Genomic DNA, 14,524 nt, shown 5'->3' with positions numbered 1-14,524 from the left:
CAGGCTATGCCCCATTGCTGGAAATGAGGCACAGGGGAGGTCCCCATCAAAGGCTGTGTTAATATATAAGGGGAGAGGGAGTGGGTTTTTTTCCTTTTTTTTTTTATTTTTTTTTTTTTAATAATGATGCATAGCAATGTTTTTAGTTCAAATTTTATATGAATGTAATTTAATTCATTTTTCTACTAACTTGATTATATTATGTTTTATAGTTGGTTTCCATTCATTGCAATTTTCCTAATTGTCCCAGATCCAGTGCTTATGTTTCATAGGAAGATTTTTGTCCGTGAGTATTTTGGGTTTTCTAGTTACCATAAATCAAATTTACCTTATGTATAAAAAAAAAGTTTACATGAGACTGTAAAATGTATAATATGTACATAATCTTCAGAATACAATTATTTTGGTAAATTGGCCTGTATTTTTAATGTCATGGTTGCAGTATTTAATTATTTGAGGCATAATAAAATTTGACTGCAGTCAATAAACTGGAATGTAGTTACTGATCTTTCACAGGCATGAGGGTTTGTGTCAGTTTTCCTAATGAGGTGTTTGGATTTCATTTTAACTCAGGAATCGGGGACAGGCAGGGGAAGGGATGGAGCCCTGGCAGCATTTTCAGGGAAGTGGAATATTTTTGTTAGTTATTTTACCCCTGTGCCTGACGAGGGTCAGAGTGCCAGACCCAGGGGGACTGTGGGGGAGCTGAGCTGCTCCTTATTGCTATAGGATCCCTGAATTCAGGGAATGCCAAATACTTGGCTAAATCAAGAATTTAATGAGTTTCTGTGACCTAAAAACAAGTGGAGCTGAGCCACAGCCCTAGCCTTGGAGCAAAGGATGAACAGCAAGGGGAATGCTGAGTTTTCCAGCTCCCAGAGCGTGATCCCAGCATGCTGCTCTGGTTTAGGACTAACAGAGGGGAAGTCAGAATTCCAAGGAAAATGTTCCATCCCTTTGGGATTTGGCAGCAGCAGAGCAGCCATGGGCATCGCATGCCTGGATGTGGCAGGGACTCATCAAAATACTGGAGACACTTCAGGGAGCAGAGGGAGAGTCCTGGGAAAACTGCTGCTGGAAGGAAAATCCACACTACAGCCAGCTCTGGAGAGCAAAGTCCTGAGCTTTGATGAGAATACACAGGGAAACACCCAGTGAGGCAGGAGCCCTCAGCCTCCCACTGGAACATGAAACAAAGCCCCACCATAAAATTCCAACCACAAACAGTGTGTTTGCTCACTGAGTTAATTAGCCAGTCCAGCGATTAATTTAAAAGCTGTGATGAATTTTTGATCGCGAGGTGTCTGAAAAGCCTCTCTGGTTCAGCCTCAGCTTGGGCATCACGAGAGAAATCTGCCCACCACAAGTTGAAAGGTCAGTCAAGAGGATGATAAGAGCTGCTCTAGCCATGACCACATGAAAAAATACCACAATGCAAAAAATAAACCCGGTGGAATTCATTGCAGAACTCACCTCGGTGAGGCTGCTCTGTGAAAAGCAAACCGGGAATGCAGTGGTTGGGAGCACAGCCTGTCAATCCATTTGTCACCGAAGCACAAACTGGGGGCTGACTTGTCCTACCCACCTCTGCTCAGCTTTCCAGGGGAAGGAGCTGCAGGGCGCTCCCAGCTCCAGACGACCTTGCCTGAGCTTTGCAAGTCTGAGCACGTAAATTCGGTGTTTACAGAGCTCCTGGAGCTGCTTGCTCTGCTGCACCAGGGATAAATGGGCACACGCAGCAACTGCAGGGTGAGGCCGGGAGAAACCAAAGCTCTGCATCCAGAGCAAGGTAAAAAGTTGCCTTTGGTACATCTGGCACAGCAGGAGCCCCCAGATTTCCCTTCTTGCCGGCTCAAATACAGAACTTTTCATTATCATCATCATCACAACCAAAGAGAATAAAAACCCAAATAATTTTGCTGTGTCTGCTAGTAAAGTTTGGGGTTTTTTTCCTTAGCAGTTCAGCACATTCCAGATATCCATCAGCTCTGTTAGAGTCAGCTGATGAGAAGAGCAAGAGCATCACTTGTTCCTGTGTGCTCAAACACACCCCAGAGAAATCCACAGGCATTCTGGTATCAATAACTTATCATTCCTTGAAACACAGTCACTGGACTTGCATGCATGTTTTGTTCTCAAACCATTTTAAGGAAGAGCTAAACCCTGCAGCAAGAGGTGCAGAGAGAAGCAGCACAGGGATTTGGATAAGGATTTTTGAGAGGAAACGTCCGGACTGGGCCCAAGTTTTGTCTGAGTTCTGCTGAACCTTCTTATAACATAAAACTGGATTTTCTGTAGTTTTCAACCAACCACACAGCAAATGGTTTTGTCAGTTAAAAAAATATTTTGCAGCAGAGTTTTGACCTGGGGTGATCCCTCATTGTTTTAGTCCCCATCCCTTGCATGTACAATCTCCTGGCCTTTCCTCGCCTCCCCTCTGCTTCCAGCTGTGTTTTCTCAGCTCCACATCTGCATTTCCACTGCACGAATTTAACGTTCCACCCAACTGTCAGGACAGTTTTTCCATCATAAATGCTCCATTTGTCAGCCACGTACGTGACCGCAACACCCCAAAAATATCTGGAACGTGCTCCTGGTGCCCTGGGAACTGCAGGAGCAGCCCCTCCAGGGAATGGCCATCCCTGGATCCACAGGATCAGAGAGCTGCCTTTGGTGCAGCCATGGGGGTAACTGTGAGTTGAAGTAGATACTCAAGTATTAAAGTGAACTTTAATGAAAGGTTAAGTCTCTCAGGGAGTTTTATCCACGGTCTTGTACCAAGAGAACAAAAAATAGTCCTGGATGGCACTTCGGAAAAGGCAGCAGCTTTAATTAATGAACAAATGCTACTGCTGGGTGCTAAGCAGAACGAAGTGATCAGGTCTGTGAAAAGGAGGTTATGGAATTAATTCCCAGACTGTGTGGGATCCATTATCCACTGGTGTCAGAGAGAAGGGCAAGACCTGCAGGTTCTTCCCAAGCTGTGGAAAAGCCAAGCTCAATGTTTCCCAGCAGGGGATGCAAAGTGCCCCTGGAAAGCTGCAGTTGTGGTGAGGGGCCCAGGGCAGCCCTGGCCAGGACGCTCCTGGCTGCAGAATCCACGAGCTGTTTGTGTACAGCAGACATTCCAGTGGAATTCCTGCATTTCAGGCAGCCAATTTTCCAGTCAGTTGTGACAGGTGAGGAATGTGGCAGCTCCCATGCATGAAGCTGAGATGGTTTAATATACATATATATACACTCATACAAATATATATTGGGCACAAACTGGTAGAGGGAAAATTTAGGCTGGTTATTAAAATAAATTCTTCACTGTGAAGAATTAGAAAAGAGTTAGAAACAGGAACAGGTTTCCCAGGGAAGCTGTAGACTCCCCATCCCTGGAAGTGTCCAAAGCCAGGTTGGATAAGACCTTGAGCACCCTGGGACAATGGAAGGTGTCCCTGCCCATGGCAGGGAGTGGAACTGGAGGAGCTCTGAGGTCTCTTCCAACCCAAACCATCCTGGAATTCTACATCTCTGAATATACAGCTATATAGAAATATCTATTACATGAAGTAATTTGTGCAGAGTTGTGTTTACCTGAGCCTTGTGCAAAAGGCTGTTGTAGATGAGCTCAGTTCTGAGTTTCCAGACTCTCCTACAACCTTTTATGAATATCTGTATCCCACTGACCTCTTTCCCTGAGGAACATGAGCATTATTATGTGGCACAGAAGAGCCAACTGCACTCCTTGGGCTGCCAAATGCTTTAGGAGACAAAGGCAAATTGGAAATGGCTCCTCTCCCTGTTTCATGCCATGCCAGATGGCCCTGCTAATGGATAGATTTGGTTGTAAAATGAAGGGATGTGGTGCAATAATGAAAAATGTTGAGATGCTTCCAGCCTCAAAATCAATATTTTGATGAGTTTTAAAATAAATTTGTTGAAAATAATGATGTGATTTGAAGAAAGTCTTTGTGGAAGTGTTATAATTCAGAGTGACAGATCTGCAAAGCCTCAATCCGTGGTGTCCCTGAAGAGACATTGAGATTCATTCTGGAGAAAGTTTAAAATTAGAATACTGGAAAACTCATCATCGGTTTCAAAACTGGGAAGTTGTTCAGAATGGAGTTTCTCACCGGTGTTTTTATATAAAGCCTCAGGAACCCAACCAGGGGATCTCCAAAGCCCAAAAACCTGAGTTCCTGTGGATTATTTGGGGGCAGTGTTGCAAAGCAAGGAAAAGAGCAGCCATGACTTTTATCCTGCTTCACTTTCCAGGTGGGTTTGGGCTGTGCTGTATTTAGCAGCTCTCCAGGTTATTCTGCATAGTGTTTCCACACTGCCAGAGATCCCCCTCAGGGCTTGTCCTCACAGCAAACATCACCACATCTGCAACTGGCAACTCACCTCAGTGCCTGCTGCATTCCCCATCCAAAGCTCCCTGTCAGATTGCCCCAAGGAAACCTCTGCTCTAGCACTGCCTGAATGCAGCACAAAGCCCAGTTCTAGCCTCCCTCACCCCGTTTCATTCCTCCTGTTCAGCTTTCCTGCCTCCAGCAGCTGTTCTGGCTTTCCAGTGCTCCACGTGGATCCCCATGAATGGCATCGACTCCCCGGTCATTCCCCTTATCACTAAAAACTGCTTTATTGAGCCTCGTGGTTTGGAGGCTTTGCAGGTGACATCCCCATTAAATTAACCCCAGCTCCACACCTGAGCTGCCCCCTGTTCTGAGGGGACATCTGCACCCCAGGAACTGCAGTCACTGTGGTGAGGAGAGAAGGAAGGAGGCATTTCCATCTTGCTGGGCAGCAAAGGTTACACAGCTCAAGCTATTGAATGTTACAGTGTGGAAAAAGAAGAGGAGATTATTTGACATTCCTCTGTATCTTAGCAAACTGCTAAAGATTCATGAATATTTCAAAGAGCTCTGGCTTTTTGAAAGGTGCCTTAAATCTCTTTGGTGTGCAACAGATGTGGTGGTTTCCATTCCAGGTAGAGCATCACAGATTGAGCTCTAGCTTGAGTTGCTGGTAATTTAAGCAGCAGAGGAGAAAAAAAAAATCAGTTTTTTTTTTTCCCCTGACAGGGCAATCCCACAACTGCCAATTCTGAATAAGGTGATCTGTGATTTGCTTATCCCACATCATCTCTTCCTGCTCCCAGTAGCTGCACTTTGCTGAAAGTGCCTCCTGGAGAAAGCAGCATCCAGCTTGGCTAAAAGTACAGAGTCAGCTCCCAGTTTTGTTTCCTTGCCTCCACAAAGCTGCATTTTCCCTTCTGATGCTGTTTTCTTGGGATAATGGTGCTCAGACCCAAAGGAGCTGCCACCAGGTCAGGTTCCAGGGGGATGCAGATGTCGCCTGTGTGTGCTGATCCCTCAGCCACACATTGACCCCTCTGGTGTGGGCAGTGGGCTTTGGAACCTCCAAAACCCACAGACTTCATCTCAGAGAATGTGGGCCAGGAAAATACAGAAAAAAACCCCAAGGAATCGATGGCTCAGGAATGGCAGGAAGAGCTTGGTTTGTTTGGTCCCTTGAGGGTAAGGAGGGAAATTCTCGTTTTGTGTTGTCAGCGTGAACTCAGCAGTGAGCAAAGCGCATCCATCCTCTGCAGGGCAGGACACCCATCCCACTGCCTGGGGTGGGGAATGGCAAACCTTCCATGAATTGTCCCCATTCCTCACAGCTTTGGGCACATCTGGGTATCCCCTCCTGCCCAGCACCCACACGAAAGGATTGCTGGACCATCCCTTTGTGTCCAGGCCATTTAAATGTGCTCAGAGGGGGACAGCTCCTGCCTGCCTCGCCCTCCCCACCAGGCAGCCAACTCTGACAGCACAAGAAATGCAATACCTAATAAGAGGATTAAGTAGAGAGGAATTCTGTTTAATATTGTATTAGCAATGGCAGATCCTTTCCCTGCCCAGTTCCAGCTCCCTCACAGGATAAAATGTCCGTGCTTGTAAGGGAAGCTTATTGACATCTGATCAGCCAATAATCTGTTCTTGTTTTTTAATGACCCCAAGAGCTGTTTCCACACGCTCACATCATCTTACCAACAATTTACCCTCGTAAATTAATTATTTCCTTTAGGGCCTTCTAAACCCTAGGACCTGTTTTAGCTCCTTTGCAACAATTCTCATTTAATTGTAAACCGAGGCTCAGGGCAGAGCAGGGTTAAATGTCACCAGCCCAGACAGGGCTGTGCAGAACCAGTAACAGAGAGGCAGAGACACCAGGCTGCTCCTGGGCACAAAAACTCTAGCACAGACAGCAACAAAAACCTCCTCAAAGGATCCAGGAGCCAGCTCAGAGGGATGGAGCACGGCTGCTGTGAGGAAAGGCTGGGAGAACTGGGGTTGTACAGCCTGGAAAAGAGTTTGGGGTGGCCCAGTTGTGACCTTCCAGGACCTCAGGGGAGCTTCAAGAAAGATGGACAGGGACTGCTTTAGGAGTGACAGGACAATGGGAATGGCTTCAAACTGCCAGAGGGCAGGGTTAGATGGGATTTTGGGAAGGGATTGTTCCCTGTGAGGGTGGGCAGGCCCTGGCACAGGGTGCCCAGAGGAGCTGTGGCTGCCCCTGGATCCCTGGCAGTGTCCAAGGCTGGACAGGGCTTGGAGCAGCCTGGGACTGTGGAAGGTGTTGGAACTGGATGATCCTGAAGCTCCCTTCCAACCCAAACCATTCTGTGATTCTACAATTTAGAATAAGTGGGTTTGAGTCCTCTGTCGGTAAATCCTGCACGTGACTTTTACAATAATTTTCCTTTCTGTACCTGAGTTTTCTGCCTGTGTAAGTGGGGAGGACAGTTCTCTGTTGTCATAGAAGGACTTGATCAATAAGAGTGTATTAAAGATTCATATATAGGTGTGTGTTAAAGCATCCATGCTATGCTAATGTCTCCCATTTAAATACTATAAAAAGCTCAGTGGGCTCTTGACTGGGCCATTAAGTGAACGATGGGCAAATTGGAAATGTCCAAGAAAAAAGGAGCAGAATTACACTCTGCTATGAAACACCAGGCAGCTCCCATAAAAATCAATGGCACTGCATAGCAGTAAATTGCAGGGGAGATGAGCTTTATTTCATGGCTCATAAGTGAACGTGAATCTCTAACAACCTGTCAGCCCTGAGAGCTGTGCCTCTGCAAGGATCTGGATTTTTGGGAGCTGCCTCCATCCCCCGGACCTGCTCCTGTGGGCAGCACTCCTCTCCAACAGGGAGAATCATTCAGGGGAAGGAATATTCCCCTCCAGGTTTCATTCCGTGCACTCAGCTGGCAGAAAGCCTCTCAAGGCTCATCCCCTGAAACCTGAACATTGCTGGAGTGGCTTAGTTGTGCCAAAACTCCTTTAAAATGTTGAGTTCGTTTCTGTGTGTTCTGCTCTCCAAGCACCTTCTCCTTCAGGCAGAAAAGTTATTCCCTAATAATGTTATGGCCGCACCTTAGGGAGGGGCAGCCTGCCTGAAAAGTGACACAAAAACCTGTGGCAAGGCTACAGAGGGAACCAGGAGAGGGGGTTCCACACACCTTGGTGTTTTGTCCTGCTCCAGGATAATCCAGAGCAGGAGGCTGCAGTGTTTGCACCTGGGTTCATGGCAAGGAAATTGCTCACACATGGCAGGCACCAAATCAGGCTGGCAGCAGCTGTGGTGATAAAAACTCACCAGGGCAGGAGCAGAGGCGTTTCAGAGGTGGGTTTTGGTGAGGTGGAGGTGAGCTGTGCTTGCTGGAGTGGGATGGCTGAGGGCACTGCAGGTTAAAATGCAGGATGGAGCAGCTTTGCTTCTCCCAGAGCTCCCTGGCAGAGCTTTTCCCCAGCCACAAACACAGCAAGTGCTAAAAAGTTCTCTCCTTTTGTATTTCCACACGCACAGAGAACTTGTTTTGATGCTGGCTGGGCACTCGGGGAGCACGGTGCCAGCTCCAGAGTCAACAAGAGAAGCCAGCAGGGGATCTGCACAAACCAGCACCTTGTGGCCTTACCTGGAGATAAAGATAAACATAAAAATCAAGTAAGTGACATAAATCCCTGAGGTTGTGGAGAAACCCCCTCAGATTTAACCATTGCCCCCTACTTCATCACACACCTTTTCATCTGATGCTGAAAAGCAGGAGCTGTCAAAACACTGAGAGGACAAACCAACCTAAAAAACTTTATTTTCCCTCAAGCCAGGCTCTTCCCCTTATCCTCTCCCCAGACACTGCTCTTGCCTTCAGATCCCCCTTCAAGCTGCCAATTTCCTCACACAACCCATGCCAGGGGGGCACTTCCAGCTCTCTCAGCTTCATCTTTCCACTATTTTCCTTTTCTATAGTGTTTTAGTTCCCCTGATGATTTCTTATTATCCTCCAAAAGGTGTTTGAACCAGTTTTCCCAACCCATCCAGCACAATAAATTATCAGGAACTAAATTAGCTATCAAAGGGCGAATAGATTTGTTCCTTCAGGGGCTAAATTAGTTATTGCAAACTTTATCTGGAAGGGGGAAGGTTTAAAAATGTGTTCTTCCAACAGGTTTTAGTCCTTATTGTCCACTCTGAAGCCTATCTATGGCAGCCACTCGAGGGACCACAAGAATCAGCTGCTCAGCACAGATGGCCTTGCACTAAAGGTCAAAGAAAAGAGCATGAAAAACGTGAAAATACTTTAAAACCACTCCTGCAGGCAGTGGTTGCTGGCTGGAGTTACTTTTGTGGAGAGGTTTCACTGCCTTTGAAATTCTTCCTCAGTGTTACTCATGTAATTTCATTGTACAAGAATTTTGTTCTTGTTGTTTGGCTTTGCTTTGTGTTTTAAGCAGGATTTCTGTTATCTCTCAAGAAGGGAAAATATATTTGCTTTATTGTAAAAGGATTAGGAGCTGAGACATTGTGTAATGTTAAAGCACCATAGACTCTCCATCATATAACAGCAACTTAGCAACAAAAGCCCTCAAAAACTGATTATGAGAACAATTTTCCTCTGTATATAACAGCCTGATTCTCACTGGCAGCTGAGGGTCTGAAAAAGCTGTACTGGACATTATTCCACCTGGGGAAAATGCTGGGTAAATAAATACCTGTTGACTGAGTGAAAATATCCATTGGGCTTCATCCGAAGGTGAAATTATAGGTGGGAAAACCTTGAATTTCTTAATTCTTAGGAAGAAATGGTTAAACAGTGCCCAGCAGAAACAGCCTGGGAGAGATCTGTGGGGTGCTCTGAGTGTGCTCAGCCCCACAGAGGGTTCTGGAAGTCTCTGTGCACAGAACCAGCACATTGTGACTCCAAAAAAGACCTTCCACATGGACATCTAGGTAATTTAAGGAGCCCCATAATGAGGGGATGTTATCCTTTTAGGAATCCTATGAAATGGAATTCTTTGAGGCGCTGGAGAGTAATTTGCACAACCCCAAAACTTAGCACAAAGATCTGAAAAGGCACTTTAAAACCAGCACCTGGTGCCAGGTTCCCCCAGGTGGGCTCTTTCAGCCATGCTGGGTACAATTTTCAGCAGAAACTCAACAACCAAGAGACCCAGAATGGCTTAAGGAAGAAAGAGTGGCAAATTGCAGCTGGTTATTATTGTCCAAAAGTTCAGCATTTCTCTGTGAAATCTGTTTCTTTTGGCTGTAGTTCATTCCACTGAATAAAACATTTTTTTTATTTTTTTTTTTTGTCCCCCCCAATTAATTTGAACTTCTGGCAGCTGCACTTCAGTTCACTGGCCAGGGTTTCATGGCTGCTCTCCTCTCTCCAGTTCTCATTGTTGGATAGCTCAGGTCAGGTTATTCACCTGGGCCAGCATAAATGGCTGTGACAGCTCCCAGTGCTCAGACAGGCATTTATCAAATAGATGAGCCCCTAATTCTGTGAATATCTTCCAATAATGGGGTTTGTTCAAACAGGATTATACAGTGAAATGAAGAAAAGGAGAGTAGGGAGTAGCTAAAATTGGTACTGAGGGAGCTGCAAAGCCCCGTGGCTCAGAATGAGCCTTGTCCCAGCTGGTGACAGCAGAGTTCACCTCTAGGAAAGGACAAGAGCTGAGGATGGCTGGAAGTGATTCCTCCTCTCTGGAACTGCACCTTGGCTGTCCTGCAAGCAGCACAAATTACAGGATGCACCTCCAGGTGAGTGAGGTTGGCTTGTTTGAAAGAAAGAGATGAATTGCAACTTAATTAAAACAACATAAGGAGGCTGGAGGGGGAAGGCTGGATTCAGCTCAGTCCTGAGGGAGCTCCACAGTCCTTGCAGGAAGACATTTGGGTACCATACATCCACAGCAGATATTGCCAGGGGGCACAGCTCTCCTCAGCCTTCACAAAGACACCTTTTCCCCACAGCACACAGAATTCACTCACTCCAAAGCCAGATGTATCAGAAACAAAACAAAAATAAAATAAAAAATAAAAAGAAAAGGGGAGGAGGTGTTGGATGGGAACAGAACAGCAACAGCTCTTGGGACATTTCAGTGGCAGCAGAGGGAATTCTTACAGGGGAAGAAAGGCACCCCTGACCAGGGATAAATCCTGGCACAAGGTCCATGCTGGAAGCAGACAGAGCTCCTGGAAAGTGGATAAAAGCAAGGAAAGTGTCAGCCTTCAGCAAGTCTCTCAAAGAACTTGGTTAGCAGCTGCTTCTCCACAACAAAGTCACATTCAGTAATTAATAACCCAATGTTTATGGCCTACAGAAAGGGAGTAATAATCAAATTGCCTTGTTCTGCATCTCTCCTGCAAGGAAAGGCTGAGAGAATTGTCTTTGTCCAGGCTGGAATAGAAAGGCTTTGGGGCATTCTGGTACCTGAATGGAGCTACAAGGGAGATGGAGAGGGACTTTGGAGTGACAGGACAAGGAGAGCTGGATTCCAGCTGAAAGAGAGCAGGTTTGGATATTCAGGTATCAGGAGGAAGTGAAGGTGGTGAGGCCCTGGCACAGGCTGCCAGATTTGTTGTGGACTCCCCATCCCTGAAATTGTTCAAGGCCAGGTTGGATGCACCTGGGCTGGTGCAAGGTGCCCCTGGAACTCGATGATCTTTAAGGTCTGCTCCAACCCAGGCCATTCCATTATTTTATGATTCCACACTCCCCAGAGAGTGCTGCACAGGACTTTGCAGAGCCAGAAAATTGTTCTGGATCTCGGACAAACTTGGACACAATTCCTCCAGTAAACTGCTCCCTCCAGGTGAGTGCTGCATCCAGCACCAAAACTGCTTCAGCCACCCAGGCATGGCACTAAACCAGGATGTGGAGGTTCAGAATTAAAGGCAGGGTTAAGGAAGACTGAATTAGGGCCTCCTCAAAAACTTTCAGACATCTGTGGTGTAAATAAACCCAGCTAGAATAAATAGGATTATATCTGCAGATAATTAAATCCTGGATTTATTCTGGCACGTTCCAGCTGACAAGTATTAGGCACCAAATATAATAATTAGGCACTCTGATACTGTGAGGTTTTTGGTTCAGAGTGCTTGAGTGTGATACTGTCACAGTAAAAAGCTTGGGACATTTGTGACACGGGATGTGGCAAGAAATTCTGCAGAATTTACATTATATTCCATCTTTTCCTCAGGCATTCATCTACCCTTTGGAACTTCTGCTCTGATCTTATGGTTGTGTTTGCTGCAATACTTAAAGGAAGACAATAAAATAAAACAAAATAGCAGAGGAGAGCAAACTGCTGGAGCCAGTGGTAAAATACTGAATTGTGTGTAGCAAAAATGCACCAGGGTTGAGCAACTTGTTCTTTGTCTTTTAGATTCCAAATATCCCCTGAGCTGAACACGTTGCTGTAGAATGTGCCCTGCTTGAGACACCTGTCCTCACCTGGAATTCTGCCCTTGGAAGGTAAACAGGGGTAGCTTGTACAGACAGGATGGTGTTTGACTGATTTGTTTAATCCCACAGAACTTCCTCCACCACCGATTTCCTTCTGTCCACGCAGCACCAGACATCCCAAATGCTGTGGTGGCCCTGGAGGGAGCTGCAGGCAAGACCAGGGAAGGGACAAGGAGAGAACAGCCTGATCTGGAGGAAATGCTGGTCCTGCAGCAGCCAGAGCCGGCCTGGGATGGAGTTTGAGGCTCGTGGGAAGCATCAGCCCAATGTGAGGAAGGGCTTTGCACCCACAGGAGCCACTGAGCTGGCACAGAAACAGCAGCAGGACAAAAGCTGGGAGGGCAGAGCTCAAAGGTGTGTGATGCTCAGAGAAGGTGAGAGCCAAGGACTGGCTGAGGAAGGGCTGGGAGCCCTGAGAACAGGTGCAGACCCTTGTCCGAGTGTCCTTGGGCTCACAAAAATGGAGAGTTGTACATTTTATACAGAAAATTAAGTTTGCATCAAAGAAACTGACTTCAACATCATCCACATGTCTTAATAGGAGCATCCTTGAATTAGTTCAGTGCTCAGGTTGTAAAGAGTAATTACAGCAACCTACTAGGAAAAAATATAGATTTTGTGTAGAGTAGCAATGGGAAATATCACATAGTAAAAAAAATAAAATAATCAGTATGAAAAAGAATCAGGAAAAAAGCCCAAAATCCTGGCTAGGATTTTACTCCCCAAGGCTGACTAGACTATTTCCTGCAGCTTGATTTATCATGAACCTTCTGGTCATTCCCAGTTTATTACTATCCAAGATTCTCTCATCCCTGTTCAGGTTATCACATTTATTTTTAAGGGTGTTTTTATTTAAAGTGTTTGTTGTTCATGGACTTCATGGACCTTCAGGGCTTTCAATTGCATAATGTAGTGTGTACCTGGCAATTCCAAACCAAATCTGCCTGGAACGATAGATCACAAGTGAAAAATGAGTGATCTGGGATATCTTAATAGATTTTTTTTCCACCATGCTTCCTGCCGTGTGCCTCTGCATGTCCCATACATGTATCCAAGTGGATCAAAGTGTCAGTCAGCATATTCAACAAATGCATTTTTCCTTTTGGTGTTGATAGCAAGGAAATCATTAAAAATGCTGAAAATGCTTTGTTGAACAGCAAAAATTAAGTGATGATGATTGAAAGCTGCCTTACACAGACCAGGAGGTGTTTGATTTTAATCAGTCAGGAAGGAAATGGTGAAATGAATGGGGAAATGAATGAACAGAGTCTGATATATTCAGACTACAGGTTCTCTGGGGAAAGGGGAGAGTGTTCTGCTTCTCCAAGGTTAACAGCCTCACAGTGCCCTTGTTGGTGACCTGGTTCCTGCTTTGGGAGTGCTTTCCTCCCTTCCATCCCTGCAGCAGAATGGAGATGTGCTCCAGCAGCTCTGAAATCCCTGGAAGCTGTGCTGCTGAATCCAGCCTGGGCAGGAGCTGGGTCCTCACTCGTGCTGGGTCAGGAGGAAAAAACAACCCCAAGTGCCCCCTGTGCTGGCATTGCCATGGACAGGAGCCAGGGCAGGACAAGGGCAGGAGGGAGCCCCTTCCTGGCCATGGGAATGTGCAGGTGGCCCCTGGGGGACAGCTGGGCTGTGGCTCCTGCCAGGACTGACCACAGCACCCCCAGCACATCCCAAGGGTGTGCCAGCCACACTCCTCACGGACACACCAACCTGAGAGTGGACGGGGACCTCAGGCAGTCTCTGGTGATGTCCTTGGAACTGCTCTGTGCCCCAGCACTACCAGGCTGAACCCAAGGGGCTCACTGACAAGTTATTTAATCCCTAGCACTGTGGAAATGTGGGGTGGGATGATTTGCACGGGAATTCCTCAGGATGAATTACAGGCTGAGCTGATCAGCTCTGCTTTGCCTCTGGTGCATTCTCCAGCCTCTGAAGCCCAGTGTGAAGCACTAAAAAACTCAATTCTCTTGGGAGCCCCCTGCTTTCCTCTTTGCTGTGCTCACACCCTGTCAGGGCTGCAGGGGAGGGTCATTGCCTCAAAGCCTTTCTTTCCTGAGCGATTTAAATAATTTGGACCTGTAGGACCGCTGGGTGTTTGTCCTTCATGTTCTGCAAGGTGAGGTGAGTGTGAGCAGATGGTTTTTGAAATGCTTATCAGTACTTGATGGTTTCTTCTCTGGTACAACTTTGCTTCCATGACCCGTGAACTGGAATAATTACAGATCTTTTAAGCCCTGCTCTGAAACTCCTGGGATCATAATAAATGATTGAATGAAAAATCTTATTTTCTTTCTATTCATTTAGCTAATCTCTTTTTTTTATTATTATTTGATATTGCTCAAATTTTTCTATTCATTCTAATTTTTACTGAGAGATTTAGACATAATGAGAAGTGAAGAGACAGCTAAATGAGACAGTTTTGGGATCATCAACCCTGGACCTGCCCTAGGATGTTAAGCAAGACTTTGGGAGCACTTTGCTAAGTTTTCATGAAATGTCAGGTTCAAAGGAATCTTTGTAAGTAATTGGAAATTGATTTCATGCCACTTTGATACTGAGCTCACTGGTGGCTGCTGTTACTTCACATTTCAGAATGGTTGGAGGAAATTCTTCCTTCTGAGGATGGGGAGGCCCTGGCACAGGTTTGCTTGTGAAGAGAAGCTGTGGCTGCCCCTGGATCCCTGGAAATGTCCAAGGCCAGGT

The sequence above is a fragment of the Cinclus cinclus genome, chromosome 10 (assembly GCF_963662255.1).
Source record: "Cinclus cinclus chromosome 10, bCinCin1.1, whole genome shotgun sequence".
In the NCBI taxonomy this organism is placed as follows: Eukaryota; Metazoa; Chordata; class Aves; order Passeriformes; family Cinclidae; genus Cinclus; species Cinclus cinclus.
The sequence above is the reverse complement of the archived record's forward strand: the minus strand, read 5'-3'. Positions refer to the sequence as shown.